Below are 5,756 nucleotides of genomic sequence, written 5' to 3'. Positions count from 1 at the left end.
TACAGGCGCCTGCCACCACGTCCGGCTAATTTTTTGTATTTTTAGTAGAGACAGGGTTTCACCGTGGTCTCAATCTCCTGACCTTGTGATCCGCCCATCTCGGCCTCCCAAAGTGCTGGGATTACAGGCTTGAGCCACCGCGCCCCGCCTTCTTTTATTTTCTTTTTTCCTTTTTTTGACGGTCTTGCTTATCACCCAGGCTGGAGTGCAGAGGTGTGATCTCACTTCACTCCAATCTCTGCCTCCCAGGTTCAAGCTATCCTCCCACTTTAGCCTCCTGAGTAGCTGGGACTATAGGCACCTGCCACCACGCCCGGCTAATTGTTGTATTTTTAGTGCAGATGGGGTTTCACTGTGTTGCCCAGGCTGGTCTCCAACTCCTCGACTCAAGTCATCTACCCGCCTCAGCCTCCCAAAGTGCTGGGATTACAGGCGTGAGCCGGCAGGCTCGGCCAAGACCCTGTATCTTAAAACTAAACTGTGGTATTAGAATCAGAATAGCACATACTTCTGGATAGAGGGAAGAGGTGGCACTTGGAAAGGGACATGGCGGGGGCTTTCTGGGGGTGCTCGCAGTGTTCTAGTCTTTGCCTGGTGGGGTTCATACATTTGAACTTCATGATAGTTTAATCAGCTTCATGATAGTTTAATCAGCCAGACCAGGCAGGTGGATCACCTGAGGTCTGAGTTTGAGGCCAGCCTGGTCAACATGGCAAAACCCCATCTGTACTAAAAATACAAACATTAGCATGGTGGCAGGCACCTGTAATCCCAGCTACTCGGGAGGCTGAGGCAGGAGAATCGCTTGAACTCAGGAGGTGGAGGTTGCAGGGAGCCTAGATGGCGCCATGGCACTGCAGCCTGGGCAGCAGAGCAAGACTGTCTCAAAAAATAATAATAATAAAAATATCAGCTGAACATTCAAGTTTTATGTAATTTCCTGGAGGTGTATTATATTCACAACAAAAGAGTTCCAAAGTGGGGTACAGTGGTGCACTCCTGTAGTCAGAACAACACAGGAAACTGAGACAGGAGGATCGCTTGAACTCACTTCAGCCTCCCAAAGTGCTGGGATTATAGGTGTGAGCCACCGCACCCGGCCCCCTTTTTTTTTTTAAATTAGATACAATATTTGTCCTTAATCACACTTTCCAGGAAACCCTGGTGTTTCTTAGAGAGTCTATGAAGAACTCTGGGATAGTCCTAAGGAAATGCAAATCAGGACAACCCTGCAGTATCACGTTACACCTGGTATCTATTATGAAACCCAGCGCACAGCCAGGCTGTGACTGTGAACTCCACTCCCACGCTGCTGCCGCGGCCAGGAATCACTGGCAGGAGCTGCACGAGAACTCCCACTCCTGGGCATCTATCCTGAGGTGACAACTCAAAGAAGAGTGCTCCAAGTACAAAGGTGTTTAAACTGGTGTTATTTATAACAGCAAGAAAAGTGGAACCAAGCCCGACACCAGGGCAAGCTGGTGGATCCCCAGGGAGCTGCTCCACAGCCACCGGGGTTCACGCGCAGCAGTTCCTTTTCCCTATTCCTGAATTTATTTCCAACTGCATACATCAGCAACTACAACGTGGACAACAAAACATTGTCATTTAGCTACCACTAAATTGGACTGTAGATTCTTTTTTTTTTTTTTCCTTTTAGATGGAGTTTCGCTCTTGTTGCCCAGGCCGGAGTACAGTGGCGCGATCTCGGCTCACTGCAACCTCTGCCTCCTGGGTTCAAGTGAATCTCCTATCTCTGCCTCCAAAGTAGCTGGGATTACAGGCGCCCGCCACCACGCCCAGCTAATTTTTTTTTTTTTTTTTGTATTTTTAATAGAGATGGGGTTTTACCATGTTGATCAGGCTGGTCTTGAACTCCTGACCTCAGGTGATTCACCCGTCTTGGCCTCCCAAAGTGTTGGCATTACAGGCGTCAGCCACTGTGCCCAGACTGTAGATTCTTTCAATGATCTTTCATTCATGTTAATTTTTCCTCTCAAGCATCTCTTGGCAAGAGAAATTAGCAAAGAGGTTTGAAAGGTCTCTAGGGGCATCACTGGCAGTTCTCCCAAACCAGCAATGTTGAAGGACCAAGTGACGTTGCAGAAACACGTTGAACAAGCACTTCAGGAAGGGGGTTTCGCCTCAGCGATCAGAGGTGCTGGCGTCCCTGGGAAGAAAACCTTCAAGACCTCCAACCATCTGAGGACATTTTCTCCACATCCTTTTGGCTGTCTCTCCTGACTGTAATATGATTAGAGACATAAAATGTCTTTCAAAATAGCTGTAGGAGACCAAACGAAAGCTCTACCATGGACCGTGCACCGAGCATGCGCCAGGCGCGAGGAGGGAGTTTCACACATTGAGTTGTGCAGTCCTCACCTGCACACCTGAGTGCAGGTGAGGACACTGGAGATTCTAGGAGTGGTATGGCGGTCTCTGTTTTCTAGCTGTGTGACTTTGGACAAGTTACTTAAACTCTCTGGGCCATTGCTTCCTCACCTGTAAAATGGGAATAATACATACCTTTATCTCCCAGCTCTGTGTAGAGAGGGCTCTGGAGTCAGATGATTTGGCCTATAGTCCTGATGCTGCTCCATACTCTGTGTGACATTAGTAGGGGGTCATTTCACCCCCTAGCCTGGAAGCAGAAGGTAGCTCTGTACCTGCTTCACCTGCAGGAGGTAAGGCCAGTGGCTCTGTGCAAGGCTGGCTTAGAGAGAGTGAGTGACAACTCCTGCCTGCTCCAGGCTGCCCAAGTGCCTTTCCTGCCTCTTTCAGGTTCATCCACACCAGCTCCTCCGCTGCCGCTGCCTCCTGAGGCCCCCAGCTCCCTCCTCAGAGCCTTGACACTGGAGATGGAGGCACCACCTTGGGGACCCCGACTGCAGCCTGCTGCCTCCTTGGTCACCTCGTCTGTAAAATGACCCGCCAAGTTACACTGATGCGCAGGTCACTGTGCAGGCGGGGGCAGCTGGCCGCTGGATCTGGCTGCTTTCTGCGCCTCCCAGGAGGGGGTTTGTAAATGAGGGGGCTCCCTGGGCCTCCTGTCCGCCTTTACAATGGCAAAGCAGTCATCACAAATGTCCAAAAACATGTGACCTGACAAAGAAGCAAACTTCTATAGGCCTGGGCTGGACACTCACGCTAAGAAGCAGGCCAGGCAAGCTCGGGCCTTGGAGCGTGCAGCGCACCGTGGCAGCTGTAGGGCAGGATTTGGGTTTAGACTCAGGGAGTCCTGGGTTCGAGCCTGGCTCTGCCATTTCCCATCTGGTTAAGTCCTTTGGTATGTCTCTGTGTCCTGTCCGTGGGGCAGGGACAAAGGCAGTGCTGCTCTCACTGGGCGTTAGAGGAGTACCCGGGAGGGACCTTGTTGGAGCCACACCCAGCAGGGTAAATTTCACTCAACTCCCACCCCACGCCCGGATCGGGCTTGGCACCGTGCGGTTTAGCCACAGGGTTTTGTGGGTCCTCACCCCGACCGCCCCCAGGGGAATTATTTCTGTCGCAGGCCAGGGACTGTTGGCAAGAGGGCGCATTCATGAGTCCCGAGGCCCAGAGAGGAACACGTGAGCGGCCCAGGGGAGAGGCGGCGGAGAGCTGGGCTGGGTCCCCGCTTCCCTGCGCTGAACGCGGCGGGGCGCGGCCTCACGGCCAGGTGTTGGGCGCGGCCTCACGGTCAGGTGTTGGTCCTGGCCGGGGAGGAGCCCATTCGCCGCCTCCCGCCTCCGCCGCCTGTCCTTGGGCCTGGCTGCCTCCCCTGGGCCTGGATACTGAGCCCTCTGCACGGCTCCGAGACCAGGGTCGCCCCCTAGACCTGGGGCCTGCCCTGCAGGTTTCTCACCGGAATCCCAGAGGTCCAGCCTCTGTTTTCCTTCCCAGCGACGCGCAGCTCAGTATCTCACCAGCAGTGCGATGTGTCACCAAATGGAAGAGCCCTGTCCCCGTGGTGTCTGTGGCAGACTCTGAGTTGTCTCCCACGTGGCCACGCACCTCAGTTGAGACAAAGGGTGTGCTGGATGAGCGTTCTGGGTGTGCATTGGCTGCCTTGCGACGCGGGGCTCCTAAACCCCTTTCTCCCTGGATGGTCTGCAGATTCGGAGAGGGAACAGCAAGTGTCTTCAACCACCAGACAGGGAGAGCGCCACCCCGGAGGGAGGGCAGAGCAACGGGAAGGAGAGGGCCAGGGTCTCCCTGCCCACTCGGGACAGCTACTGCTCCAGCTGCAAGCGAAGACGAACTCCCTTCTCTCTTGCTCCAGCAAGTCCCTGCTCTCAAACTCTACTCTGGTAGCATGAGCCAGGCCCATTGTTCTGTAACTGGCAATCATCCCATTTCCCACTATTTAACAAGGGCTTACTACGGCCACGAGTACCAGTCTGTTGGCAGTGGGTTACACTGGAGTAACAAATCGTTCCAATCACAGTGTTGCACAACACACGCAGGCAGGTTCCCTCCCTCCCTCCCTCTCTCATTCTTTCCTTCCTTCCTTCCTTCCTTCCTTCCTTCCTTCCTTCCTTCCTTCCTTCTCCTTTCCTTTCTATTTTTCTTTTATTTCTTTTTTTTTCTTTTTGAGACGGAGCCTTGCTCTGTTGCCCAGGCTGGAGTGCAGTGGAACAATCTCGGCTCACTGCAACCTCTGCCCTCCTGGGTTCAAGCGATTCTTCTGCCTCAGCCTCTCGAGTAGCTGGAACTACAGGCATACACCACCATGCTCACCTATTTTTTGTATTTTTAGTAGAGACGGGGTTTCACCATATTGGCCAGGCTGGTCTCGAACTCCTGACCTTGTGATCCCCCCACCTCAGCCTCCCAAAGTGCTGGGATTACAGGCGTGAGCCAATGTGCCCATCCTTTCTCTTTCTCTCTCTCTCTCTTTCTTTCTTTCTCTCTTTTTCTTTCTTTCTTTTTTTTTCTTTTTCTTTCTCTTTCTCCTTCCTTTTTTCCTTCCTTCCTTCCCTTCTTCCCTCCCTCCTTTCCTTCTTTACTTTTTTTTTTGAGATGGAGTCCCTCTGTCGCCCAGGCTGGAGTGTAGTGGCGTGATCTTGACTCATTGCAACCTCTGCTTTCTGGTTCTGGTGATTCTCCTGCCTCAGCCTCCTGAGTAGCTGGGACTACAGGCATGCACCATCACACCTGGCTAATTCTTCTTTAACTTTTAGTAGAGACAGGGTTTCACCATGTTGGCCAGGCTAGTCTCGAACTTCTGACCTCAGATGATCCACCTGCCTTGGCCTCCCAAAGTGTTGGGATTACAGCCATGAGCCACTGGGCCCGGCCCTTCCCTCCCTCCCTTCTTTCCTCCCTCCTTCCCTCTCTTTCTTTCTTTTTCTTTCATTTTCTTTATTTTTCAGAGACAGGGCCTTGCTATGTTGCCTAGGCTGGTCTGGAATGTGTGGCCTCAAACTATCTGCCCACCTCAGCCTTCTAAAGTGCTGGGAGTACAGGAGTGAGCCACTATGCCCAGCCAAACACCCATTTCTTGGTGTCAACCACGGCCGGCTGTTGCCCTGCTCCCCGTCTGAAGCATACCTTCCAGCGCAACAGTGCTTTTTTCTTAATTTACAGTGGCAGGGGTCGGCCCGGGGGGCATATATGTAATTTCCTCAATGGAGGCTTCTCCTACTCCATGCACCTTGCTGTGACCTGTGACCTATGAGTCCTCCCAAAGGGAGGAGTGAGAAGTAGATCTTCCCAGGACCCTCCAGCCTCATTCCCCTGCTGGACACACGGGTGGCAGGTGAGTGCCCACAGTC

The sequence above is a fragment of the Mandrillus leucophaeus genome, unplaced genomic scaffold, assembly GCF_000951045.1.
Source record: "Mandrillus leucophaeus isolate KB7577 unplaced genomic scaffold, Mleu.le_1.0 Scaffold23, whole genome shotgun sequence".
Taxonomy (NCBI): domain Eukaryota; kingdom Metazoa; phylum Chordata; class Mammalia; order Primates; family Cercopithecidae; genus Mandrillus; species Mandrillus leucophaeus.
This window is presented reverse-complemented; position numbering follows the sequence as displayed.